This window comes from Heteronotia binoei, chromosome 8, assembly GCF_032191835.1.
Source record: "Heteronotia binoei isolate CCM8104 ecotype False Entrance Well chromosome 8, APGP_CSIRO_Hbin_v1, whole genome shotgun sequence".
NCBI lineage: Eukaryota > Metazoa > Chordata > Lepidosauria > Squamata > Gekkonidae > Heteronotia > Heteronotia binoei.
In genome coordinates, this window is record NC_083230.1 from 131,351,848 (window position 1) to 131,364,838 (window position 12,991).

General features: G+C 52.0%; 1 protein-coding gene across 1 annotated transcript in view; it reads right to left on the reverse strand.

The window, feature by feature from the left end:
* Positions 1 to 12,991, reverse strand: part of ARSA (arylsulfatase A) — a 60,576-nt gene that overhangs the window by 37,247 nt on the left and 10,338 nt on the right. The window lies entirely within an intron of this gene.

Sequence of the window (12,991 nt, forward strand, 5' to 3'; positions counted from 1 at the left end):
CCGTGGGGCCAGAACTCCACAAGCCAGAAGCACCAAGAAGACAGAGGGGGGGCGGCCAAACCTGCTTAACATAAGAGCCGCCATAGAGAATAGATATCAGATGTTTGAGAGCTGCTAGTCATGAACGTAAGATGTTTGAGAGAAGGAAGGGAAGGAGGGAGGAAGGAAGGAAGGAAGGAAGGAAGGAAGGAAGGAAGGAAGGAAGGAAGGAAGGAAGGAAGGAAGGAAAGCAGGAAGGGAGGGAGGACGGCAGGGGAGGACGGCAGGGAGGAAGGAAGGATGGGAGGGAGGGAGGAAGGAAGGAAAGAAGGGAGGGAGGGAGGAAGAATGGGAGGGAGGAAGGAAAGAAGGGAGGGAGGAATGAAGGGAGGGAGGAAGGGGGGGAGGGATGAAGGAGGGAGGGAGGGAGGGAGGAAAGAAGGAAGGAAGGGAGGAGGAAGGGAGAGAGGAAGGATGGGAGGGAGGAAGGAATGAAGGAAGGAAGGAAAGAAGGGAGGGAGGAATGAAGGAAGGGAGGAGGGAGGGAGGAAGGGGGGAGGGAGGGAGGAAAGAAGGAAGGGAGGAAGGAGGAAGGGAGAGAGGAAGGATGGGAGGGAGGGAGGAAAGAAGGAAGGGAGGGAGGCAAATAGATGGCAGGGGGAGGTGGAAAGAAAGGAACTTTTAACTTTGTATGCATTCTCCAAGCTGCTGGCTGGCTTGGCTCAGAGAAGTGATTTAAAGAGCCGGCTTCTCTCCATCTTCACTCTGTGGCTACCAGCCACTGCTGGACTCTGCTTCAGATGTTTACCTTCAGGGCTCCTCACCAGGGGTCTCCAGGGTCTGCCCTTAAGCAGCCAAGATCCCCCTTTGCTTCTGCATACTCAGATGTACCACAGTCTACTCCCCCATTTGAACCATGCTGAACTGGATCACTTCAGGGTGATCTTGCTTTTTCTTCTTCTCCAAGGCACCACATTTTTAGAAGGATACAGACAAGGTGGAAGGGGTCCAGAGGAGGGTGACGAAGATGGTGAGGGGTCTGGAGACCAAGTCCTTTGAGGAAAGGTTGAAGGAGCTGGGCATGTTTAGCCTGGAGAGGCGGCGGCTGAGAGGTGATAGGATCACCATCAAGTCCTTGAAGGGCTGTCCTAGAGAGGATGGGGTGGAATTGTTTTCTGTGGCCCCGGAAGGTAGGACCAGAACCAACGGGTTGAAACTAAATCCAAAGAGTTTCCGGCTCAACATTAGGAAGAACTTCCTGACCATTAGAGCGATTCATCAGTGGAACAGGCTTCCTCCTGGGGAGGTGGTGGGCTCTCCTTCCTTGGAGGTTTTTCAACAGAGGCTAGATGGCCACCTGACAGCAATGAGGATCCTGTGAATTTAGGGGGAGGGTTTGTGAGTTTAGAGCGGTTCCTCAGTGGAACAGGCTTCCTCCTGGAGAGGTGGTGGGCTCTCCTTCCTTGGAGGTTTTGAAACAGAGGCTAGGTGGCCCTCTGACAGCAGTGAGGATCCTGTGAATTTAGGGGGAGGTTTAGGAGAGTTTCCTGCATTGTGCAGGGGATCAGACTAGATGACCCTAGAGGTCCCTTCCAGCTCTATGATTCTACAAGGCAGTGCTGGAATGGAACCTTAATGGAACCTTCATATTCAGTGTACCCCTAGATATCAGTTGCTGGGGAGTAATGCAAGAAGAGGACTGGGAATCCACACCCTGCCTGGAAGCCCTTTGGAAAAGAGGGTGCTGGGCTGGGGTCTGACCCAGGAAGGACGGTCTTTGGGGGGTTGTTGAGAGCCTGCCCCACAGGCTCAGCCCTCCTTCAAGGTCCTGGGGAGGAGTGGAGGGGCACACCGGTGAGGATGGGAGACTGAACGGAGGAGCCCCTTTTCTCCTAAGCAAGGTCACCATGGAAACCACAAGCCCCAGCAAGTGGGGGAGGCTTTCTCACCCAAGCGAAGGTGCAGAAGAGGGTGGGAAAGAGGGTGGAGGGAGGGGGGGGAGGGATGCAGTCTGGGGAAGGCACAGGCTGAGATGAGAAAGGAAACGGCTCATGGGGTTTCTCCGATACCCATTGCATCACGGTTGCTGCAGTGTGAGACACGGACCTTTGGTCTAATCCGGCAGGGCTCTTCTTCTCTTCTGTCCTCTGCAGATAAAAAGGTCAAGGGAGTCCCCTGTGCAAGCACCAGCCGTTTCCAACTCTGGGATGACATCGCTTTCACGATGTTTTCATGAGGGCAGCCGTGTTGGTCTGAAGCAGTTGAACAAAGCAGGAGTCAAGTGGCACCTTTAAGACCAACCACATTTTATTGAGAACGTAAGCTTTCGTGTGCTCCCTAAGCACACAAAAGCTTATGTCCTCAATAAAACTTGGTTGCCACTTGACTCCTGCTTTGTTCAATGACGTTTTCACGGCAGACTTTTTCACGGGGTGGTTTGCCATTGCCTTCCCCAGTCATCTACACTTTTCCCCCAGTTTGGTGTAGTGGTTAAGTGTGCGGTCTCTTATCTGGGAGAACCAAGTTTGATTCCCCACTCCTCCACTTGCACCTGCTAGCATGGCCTTGGGTCAGCCAGAGCTCTGGCAGAGGTTGTTTTTGAAAGGGCAGTTGTTGTGAGAGCTCTTTCCAGCCCCACCCACCTCACAGGGTGTCTGTTGTGGGGGAGGAAGGTAAAGGAGATTGTGAGCCGCTCTGAGACTCTTCGGAGTGGAGGGCGGGATATAAATCCAATATCATCATCTTCTTCTTCTTCCCCCAGCAAGCTGGGGACTCCTTTTACCAACCTTGGAAGGCTGAGTCAGCCTCGAGCTGGCTACCTGAAAACCCAGCTTCCACTGGGGATCGAAGTCAGGTCGTAAGCAGAGCTTAGGACTGCAGTACTGCAGCTTTACCACTCTGTGCCACGGGGCTCTTAGGTAAAGGTAGTCCCCCGTGCAAGCACCAGTCATTTCTGACTTTGGGGTGACGTTGCTTTCACAACGTTTTCACGGCACACTTTTTGCGGGGTGGTTTGCCATTGCATTCCCCAGTCAACTCCACTTCCCCCGCCCCAGCAAGCTGGGGACTCCTTTTACTGACCTCGGAAGGATGGAAGGCTGAGTCAACCTCGAGCCGGCTACCTGAAAACCCAGCTTCCACCGGGGATCGAACTCAGGTTGTGAGCAGAGAGCTCCGACTGCAGTACAGCAGCTTTACCACTCTGCGCCACAGGGCTCCAAAGGTAAAGGTAGTCCCCTGTGCAAGCAGTCATTTCTGACTTTGGGGTGACAACGTTTTCACGGCAGACTTTTTATGGGGTGGTTTGCCAATGCCTTCCCCAGGCATCTACACTTTTCCCCCAGCAAGCTGGGGACTCCTTTTATCAATTTCAGAAGGATGGAAGGCTGAGTCAACCTTGAGCCGGCTACCTGAAAACCCAGCTTCCACCGGGGATCGAACTCAGGTCGTGAGCAGAGCTTAGGACTGCAGTACTGAAGCTTTATCTCTGTTCCACGGGGTTCCTAAGGTAAAGATAGTCCCCTGTGCAAGCACCAATCTTTTCCGACTCTGGGGTGACGTTCCTTTCACAACATTTTCATGGCAGACTTTTTACACTACCCCCCCCCCAGCAAACAGTGTCTGGAGAGAGAGGGAGTTCTGACGGAGTTTGTGATCCACAAAATTCTCCTTCTGAAGCTGCTCTTGCTTCCAGGGGAGCTGATCTCTATGGTCAGAAAACCAGCCGCAATTGCAGAAGAGGTCCAGGCCCGTGTAGACTCTGCTTCAGGATCACCGTAGGTTTCCCAAGTCCAATTCCAGAAAGATCTGGAGACTGTGGGAGCGGAGCCAGGAGCAAGGCTGTGACAAGCACAGTTGAACTCCAAAGGGAGTTCTGCCATCCCGTTGAAAGGGACCGCACACCTCTTAATTTGGAAATAATGAAAGACCTTCTTTGCGGACTCATAGAATTTGCCTACAACTCCCATCAGCCCCAGCCATGCTGGCTGAGGCTGATGGGAGTTGTAGGCAAAAACATATATTGGCCACTGTGTGACACAGAGTGTTGGACTGGAGGGGCCATTGGTCTGATTCAACAGGGCTTCTCTTAGTTCTTATGTGAAACAGAGTGTTGGACTGGAGGGGCCATTGGCCTGATCCAACATGGCTTCTCTTAGGTTCTTATGTGACACAGAGTGTTGGATTGGATGGGCCATTGGTCTGATTCAACAGGGCTTCTCTTAGTTCTTATGTGACACAGAGTGTTGGACTGGAGGGGGCATTGGTCTGATCCAACATGGCTTCTCTTAGGTTCTTCTGTGATACAGAGTGTTGGACTGGATAGGCCATTGGCCTGATCCAACAGGGCTTCTCTTATGTTCTTATGTGACACAGAGTGTTGGACTGGAGGGGCCATTGGCCTGATCCAACATGGCTTCTCTTATGTTCTTATGTGACACAGAGTGTTGGACTGGAGGGGCCACTGGCCTGATCCAACAGGGCTTCTCTTAGTTCTTATGTCATACAGAGGTTGGACTGGAGGGGCCACTGGCCTGATCCAACATGGCTTCTCTTAGTTCTTATGTCATACAGAGGTTGGACTGGAGGGGCCACTGGCCTGATCCAACATGGCTTCTGTTAGTTCTTCTGTGACACAGAGTGTTGGACTGGATGGGCCATTGGCCTGATCCAACAGGGCTTCTCTTAGTTCTTATGTGACACAGAGTGTTGGACTGGAGGGGCCATTGGTCTGATCCAACATGACTTCTCTTAGGTTCTTCTGTGACACAGAGTGTTGGACTGGATGGGCCATTGGCCTGATTCAACAGGGCTTCTCTTATGTTCTTATGTGACACAGAGTGGTGGACTGGAGGGGCCACTGGCCTGATCCAACATGGCTTCTCTTAGTTCTTATGTCATACAGAGGTTGGACTGGAGGGGCCACTGGCCTGATCCAGCATGGCTTCTCTTAGTTCTTATGTGACACAGAGTGTTGGACTGGATGGGCCATTGGCCTGATCCAACAGGGCTTCTCTTATGTTCTTATATGACACAGAGTGTTGGACTGGAGGGCCACTGGCCTGATCCAACATGGCTTCTCTTAGTTCTTATGTGATACAGAGGTTGGGCTGGAGGGGCCACTGGCCTGATCCAACATGGCTTCTCTTAGTTCTTATGTGATACAGAGTGTTGGACTAGATGGACCACTGGCCTGATCCAACATGGCTTTTCTTAGTTCTTATGTGACACAGAGTGTTGGACTGGATGGGCCATTGGCCTGATCCAACATGGCTTCTCTTATGTTCTTATGTGACACAGAGTGTTGGACTGGATGGGCCATTGGCCTGATCCAACATGACTTCTCTTAGTTCTTATGTGACACAGAGTGTTGGACTGGATGGACCACTGGCCTGATCCAACATGGCTTCTCTTAGTTCTTATGTGACACAGAGTGTTGGACTGGAGGGGCCATTGGCCTGATCCAACATGGCTTCTATTATGTTCTTAATTGAACCCCCGGGTCCAATCCTTTTGAAACTTAGAGGGTGGCTTGGATGCTATGCTGCAAATTTGGAGCTTCTACGTAAAAAAAAAAAAAACAGCCACCCCAGAGCCCCAGATAACTGCAAATTAATTCTCCATTATACGTTATGGGAATCGGTCTCCTTAAGGAATAATCGAGTGCCCAGCAGACATTTTGCCCCTCCCCAAACTTTCTGATTATCCTGAAGTGGGGGGCAGGCCTCTAGACTGGGGGAATCCCCTGCCCCCACCTGGGGATCGGCAACTCTATTGAGGACCGATTTTGTAGTGCAGGGGTGGCCAACGGTAGCTCTCCAGATGTTTCTTGCCTACAACTCCCATCAGCCCCAGCCATTGGACGTGCTGGCTGGGGCTGATGGGAGTTGTAGGCAGAGAACATCTGGAGAGCTACCGTTGGCCACCCCTGTTGTAGTGACACTGACAGCACACTTCAGTGTCTTTGCACAGACTCAGGGTCTCCTGCAGAGGGAACTGTGCACACCATGCAAATGTGTTGCGCCAGTTGAGTTTGCGCACCACCTCCAATTCGACTGCTGCTTCTGCAGAGACCTGGCTGCCGTGGTAACACTGCCTTTGCGCAGAATGCAGCCGAGTTCTTGTTGAGCCAGACAGGAAAGGCCTTAGAATCGTAGAGTTGGAAGAAGCTGTGGAGTCTTGTGAGCAAAAAGTTCTACTTTTTGAGCTCCTGGCATTCAAGTTGTGAGCGACTGCATCAATTCGTTGCTCTGGAGCCATTTTTTCCTGAGCTGAGACAAAAACGTGTGAGCCAGAGGTGAAAAAGCTGAGAGCTAGCTCACACTAACTCAGATTAGAGGGAACACTGGTTGGAAGGTCCCCTGTCAAGTCCCCAATAGTTCAAGGATCAACGACAGTCCCTTGCAAGAATAGCTGTTTGTTGATACATAACAGGTCAGAGCGATCAAACCTGGTTCTCCCAGATAAGAGTCCTCCCAGAGAAGAGTCCACGCACTTAACCACTACACCAAATTGGCTCTCAGGGAAGGAAGGAAGGAAAATAGATGGGGAGGGGGAAATAAAGCGATTTTAACTCCCTCTAGACCAGGGGTGGCCAAACTTGCTTAACGTAAGAGCGCTATATAAAGAATGTCAGATGTTTGAGAGTTGCAAGACAGAAACGTCCAATGTTTGAGAGCCGCAAGACAAGGAAGGAAGGAAGGAAGGAAGGAAGGAAGGAAGGAAGGAAGGAAGGAAGGAAGGAAGGAAGGAAGGGGGAATAAAGCAATTTTAACTCCCTCTAGACCAGGGGTGGCCAAACTTGCTTAACGTAAGAGCACTATATAAAGAACGTCAGATGTTTGAGAGCTGCAAGACAAGGAAGGAAGGAAGGAAGGAATAATAATAATAATAATAGTACTTTTTATTTATATCCCGCCCTCCCCGCACAAGCAGTCTCAGGGCGGCTCACAACGTATAAATGCAATACAATAAAATCATACAAAGGAAGGAAGGAAGGAAGGAAAATAGATGGGGAGGGGGAGAGGTGGAAAGAAAGCAATTTTAACTTTAGATGCATTCTCCAAGCCTCTAGCTGGCTTGGCCTGGAGAAGTGATTTAAAGAGCCAAAGGCCTTCTCCAAGTGGCCGACAAGGCGGTGGGGGCTTCAAGAGCCACACAGTATGTGTGAAGAGCCACACTTTGGCCACCCCTGGACTGGATGGTCTTCAGGCTCCGTCCAGCTGTTAAATGCCACGCTTCTCGCCCCTTTGTGCCGCCTGTGTCTTCTGGCAGCGAAGGCTCCATGACTTGAGGACAGGCCTCCAGTCAAGCGTGGCCTTTGCCTCCCTTTGGGCTGGGCTCATTTCCTCTTGCCTCCCCCCTGGTCCCTTTTTAGCTCCGGAGCCCCACCCGCTGACCTTCGGCTCACAATCAGGCCGGGTGGAAATGCAGGGAGAGCCAGTCCCCTAGCCAGCGGCTTCCAAGAAGCTGCAGTCCACACCCCCAGGACTGGAGGCGGATCCACGCCCACCTCGACCGGAATGTTCTGCTTTACCAGCCAGCAGTTCTGATTGACTTGCTTATGTATTGAAAACATGGACGAGCCGCCTTTCTTCCTTGGGGCGCTCAAGGCAGCTTGCAGGATAAAGGAAAGGCATAAAATAGGGGGGCGGGGGGGATACATAAAACCAACATTGGATCTCACGATCTGGGCCTGCAAGTCACTTAACCAAAAGCAGCCTTAAATAAAAATGTCTTCAACTGCCTTCTAAAGAGGGAGCGTCAGGGGGCCAGGCACACCTCTGGGGGAGGCAGTTTCATAATCATGGGGCCACCACTGAAAAGTCCTTCGATTGAGGGGGCAGTCAAGAGGACCCCTCCCTGTGGTCTTGATTCCCAGGCAGGAGAGCCAATTTGGTGTAGTGGTCAGACCTTGAATTCAGCAGGAGCTCACAGGAGACCAGCTCCTAAACCTTTCTGATGCTCCCCCACCCTTCTCCCCACCTACAATCAGTGGCTATTAACCACAGCTTATTGTTGGAACTCTCTGGGGCAGGGATGCTCTGTATTCTTGTGCTTGGGGGAGGGGCACAGTGGGAGGGCTTCTAGCCCTACTGGTGGACCTCCTGATGGCACCTGGGCCTTTTGGCCACTGTGTGACAGAGTGTTGGACCAGATGGGCCACTGGCCTGATCCAACAGGGCTTCTCTTATGTTCTTATGTGACACAGAGTGTTGGACTGGATGGAACATTGGCCTCATCCAACATGGCTTCTCTTATGTTCTTATGGCCCTGCTGTGGACCTCCTGATGGCACCTGGGCCTTTTGGCCACTGTGTGACAGAGTGTTGGACCAGATGGGCCACTGGCCTGATCCAACAGGGCTTCTCTTATGTTCTTATGTGACACAGAGTGTTGGACTGGATGGAACATTGGCCTCATCCAACATGGCTTCTCTTATGTTCTTATGGCCCTGCTGGTGGACCTCCTGATGGCACCTGGGTTTTTTGGCCACTGTGTGACACAGAGTGTTGGACTGGAGGGGCCATTGGCCTGATCCAACATGGCTTCTCTTATGTTCTTCTGTGTCTGGGACAGTGATGCTCTGTCTTCTTGGTGCTTGGAGGGAAACAGTGGGAGGGCTTCTGGTGTCCTGGCTCTACAGATGGACCTCCTGATGGCAGCTGGGTTTTTGGCCACTTTGTGACACAGAGTGTTGGACTGGATGGTCCATTGGGCTGATCCAACATGGCTTCTCCTATGTTCTTATGTTCTTACCTTGTCCATTGAATAGTAGGTGCAGCTGCATAACAATCTCTGGATTAAGAGAGGGGGCAGCCAGCCAGCCAGCAGGAGCTTTTGCACACCCCCAGCAGTCCTCATTAACCCCTAGAGATGCCCACGCCACCCTTTCTCCACTTTTTCTGTGATTCTGGGTGGCAAGTGGCTTGCTGCCCTTTTGACTGGGGGAGCGGCCCAGGAGAGCCCCAAGCCAGTGAAGCCTGCTTGGGCGGGCTGGATCTCTAGCCAGCCCAAGCAGGCCTCACTCTCCCGGGGCTCTCCTTTCTTGTGTCGGGTTGCTTTTGGCTGGGGGGAGTGGCATATGCTAATAAGTTATGCTAATGAGTTCCACCACCTATTTCTCTACAAAAAGACCCCCGGTAATGGTTAAATACACAAACTCTTATCTGGGAGAACCAGGTTTGATCCCCCATTTTTCCACTGGCAGCTGCTGGAATGGCCTTGGGTCAGCCATAGCTCTTGTAGAGTTGTCCTTGAAAGAGCAGCTTCTGGGAGAGCTTTCTCAGCCCCACCACTTCACAGGGTGTCTGTGGTGGGGGAAGAATATAAAGGAGATTGTAAGCTGCTCTGAGACTAATTCAGAGAGAAGGGTGGGGTATAAATCTACCATCTCCTTCTTTAGGATCTCAGCTGAGAATCTGTCCCAAGTTCCTTTAGAGACTGGGAGGTGTCATCTCTGGGCTGGGAAATTCCTGAGATTTTGGGGTGGATCTTGGGGGGGAGGGGAGAGATCTCAGTGGCATGTAATGCCCTACAGCTCACCCTCCACTGGGGCATTCAATAAGGCTACTAACCCGGAATAGGAAATTCTTGGAGATTTTGGGAGTGCACCCTGAGGATATAACCTTTGTGGGTTATAATGCCTTAGAGCAGGGGTGGCCAAACTGTGGCTCTTTCACACATATCGTGTGGCTCTTGAAGCCCCCACCACCCCACTGGCTGGCTTGGGGAAGGCACTGGTCTCTTCAAATCATTTCTCCAAGCCAAGCCAGCCGGTGGCTTGGAGAATGCACTTAAAGTTGCTTTCTTTCCACCACTCCCTCCCTCCACCCATCTATTTTCCTTCCTTCCTTCCTTCCTTCCTTCCTTCCTTCCTTCCTTCCTTCCTTCCTTCCTTCCTTCCTTCCTTCCTTCCTTCCTTCCTTCCTTCCTTCCTTCCTTCCTTCCTTCCTTCCTTCCTTCCTTCTCTCGAACATCTGAAGTTCATGTCTTGCAGCTCTTGAACATCTGAAATTTATTCTATGTGGCTCTTACATTATGCAAGTTTGGCCACTCCTGCCTTAGAGACCACCCTCCCCCCCCCAAAAAAAAAATAACCCTGCCATTTTCTCCAGGAAAATGATCTCTGATCTCTGCTGTCTGGGCATCAGTTGGCATCCCAGATGACCTACAGGCCTTGCCTGGAAGTTGGCAACCCCCAGCCTTTCCTGCTCAGGTCTTTCCCCTGCTGCTGATCCAGCTGCTCTCTGGGGAGGATTGGGGGGGGGGGGAGGCAGCTCTCTATGCAGCAGGCGCTGGCTGCTTTCCCCCACTGCTGTTATTCTGCTGCCTCAGCCTTTGCAGCCATTTAGTATTCCTAATTTTATTTGTTTGGAAATGCCTCTCCTACCTCTCCAGGGACCGACTCATAACAAACTGGCCTCGGTTTCAACGGTTCGATCGGTCAACGTGTCAAGTGCATTTGGCAGTGCATGAACCGCTCAGAGTATCACTCTGAGACCACCGCGCTTCCACTTTTTTGCAGAAGAGCGGCAGAGGCTCCCCCTGCGGCCAGCCCCGCCTGCCCCCTCCCCCCCCCCCGCTGCCTCTCCAGAGGAGGTGCGGTTCTGCTGGCACTCTGGACCCAGCTGCTGCAGCTCAAGTCGGCAGTTCCAGGTTGCCAACTCCAGGCTGGGAAATTCTAGCAAACGGTGGAGTGGACCTTGGGGAAGGTGAGGTTTGGGGGAAGAAGGGGTCTCAGCCCACCCTCCAAAGTGGCCATGTTCTGCCGGGGAAATGATCATCTCGGTCGTCTGGAGGTCAGTGGCAAGCCCAGGAGATCTCCAGACCCCACCAGGTGGTTGACAACCCAAATTGCAGTCCCAGAGGAAGAACTCTGCAAAGGTTGCATCAGTGTGAGAAGAAGAAGAAGAAGAAAGAACATCAGAGAAGCCCTGTTGGATCAGGCCAGTGGCCCATCCAGTCCAACACTCCGTGTCACAGAAGAACATAAGAGAAGCCATGTTGGATCAGGCCAGTGGCCCATCCAGTCCAACACTCTGTGTCACATAAGAACATAAGGGAAGCCCTGTTGGATCAGGCCAATGGCCCATCCAGTCCAACACTCCGTGTCACAGAAGAACATAAGAGAAGCCATGTTGGATCAGGCCAGTGGCCCATCCAGTCCAACACTCCGTGTCACAGAAGAACATAAGAGAAGCCATGTTGGATCAGGCCAATGGCCCATCCAGTCCAACACTCCGTGTCACAGAAGAACATAAGAGAAGCCCTGTTGGATCAGGCCAGTGGCCCATCCAGTCCAACACTCCGTGTCACAGAAGAACATAAGAGAAGCCATGTTGGATCAGGCCAGTGGCCCATCCAGTCCAACACTCCGTGTCACAGAAGAACATAAGAGAAGCCATGTTGGATCAGGCCAATGGCCCATCCAGTCCAACACTCTGTGTCACAAAAGAACATCAGAGAAGCCCTGTTGGATCAGGCCAGTGGCCCATCCAGTCCAACACTCTGTGTCACATAACAACATCAGAGAAGCCATGTTGGATCAGGCCAGTGGCCCATCCAGTCCAACACTCTGTGTCACATAACAACATCAGAGAAGCCCTGTTGGATCAGGCCAATGGCCCATCCAGTCCAACACTCTGTGTCACATAAGAACATAAGGGAAGCCATGTTGGACCAGGCCAATGGCCCATCCAATCCAACACTCTGTGTCACATAAGAACATAAGAGAAGCCATGTCGGATCAGGTCAATGGCCCATCTAGTCCAACATTCTGTGTCACACGGTGGCCAAAACCCCGGGGGTCATCAGGAGGCCCATCAGTGGGACTAGAACTCCAGAAGCCCTCCACTATTGCCCCCCGAGCACCAAGAAGAGAAGAAGAATACTGCAGATTTATACCCCGCCATTCTCTCTGAATCAGAGTTTCAGAGCAGCTCACAAACTCCTTTGTCTCCTTCCCCATAACAGACACCCTGTGAGGTGGGTGAGGCTGAGAGAGCACTCCAGAAGCTGCCCTTTCAAGGACAGCTCTGCGAGAGATGTATGGCTGACCCAAGGCCATTCCAGCAGCTGCAAGTGGAGGAGTGGGGAATCAAACCCGGTTCTCCCAGATAAGAGAGCTCTGGCTGACCCAAGGCCATTCCAGCAAGCTGCAAGTGGAGGAGCGGGGAATCAAATCCGGTTCTCCCAGATAAGATTCCACACACTTAACCACTACACCAAACTGTGTAGTGGTTAAGTATCACTGCCCCAGACACAAGAGAAGCCATGTTGGATCAGACCAATGGCTCATCCAGTCCAACACTCCGTGCCACACAGGAGCCAAAACCCAGGTGCCCTTGGTAGTCTACCCACAAGACCAGAACTCCAGAAGTCCTCCCACTGTTACCTCTGAATCTAGCAGCTAACATCCACTGATGGGCCTCTGCGCCATATGTTTATCCAATCCCCTGCTGAAGCCGTCTATGCTTGCAGCCACCACCACTTCCTGCAGCAACGAATTCCACTGGTTAATTAATCTTTGGGTGAAGAGGGACTTCCTTTTGTTTGTTCTAAGCCTACTGCTCCTGAATTTCATGGAGTGCCCACGAGTTCTTGTGTTGTGAGAAAGGGAGAAAAGGACTTCTTTCTCTCCCTTCTCCATCCCATGCATCATCTTGTAAACCTCTATCATGTCACCCCTCAGTTGTCATTTCTCCAAGCTAAAGAGCCCTCACCTCTTTCACCTTCCTTCCCAGGGCAAAACAATCATCTTCCATGAACTGCCTACATGGTGAAGCAGTTGGGATGTCACAAACTGGGGCAGCAGAGGCCTGGCATGGTCATTAGGGTTGCCAACTTCCAGTAGCGGCTGGAGATTCCCTGGGAGTTCAGCTGGTCTCAGGTGACAGAGATCAGTTCCCCCCTGGAGAAAATGGGTGCTTTGAAGGTGAACTCCATGGCGTCAAAGTCCCTCTCTTCCCCAAGCTCGCCCTCCTCTGTCTTCACCCCCAAATCTGCAGGTATTT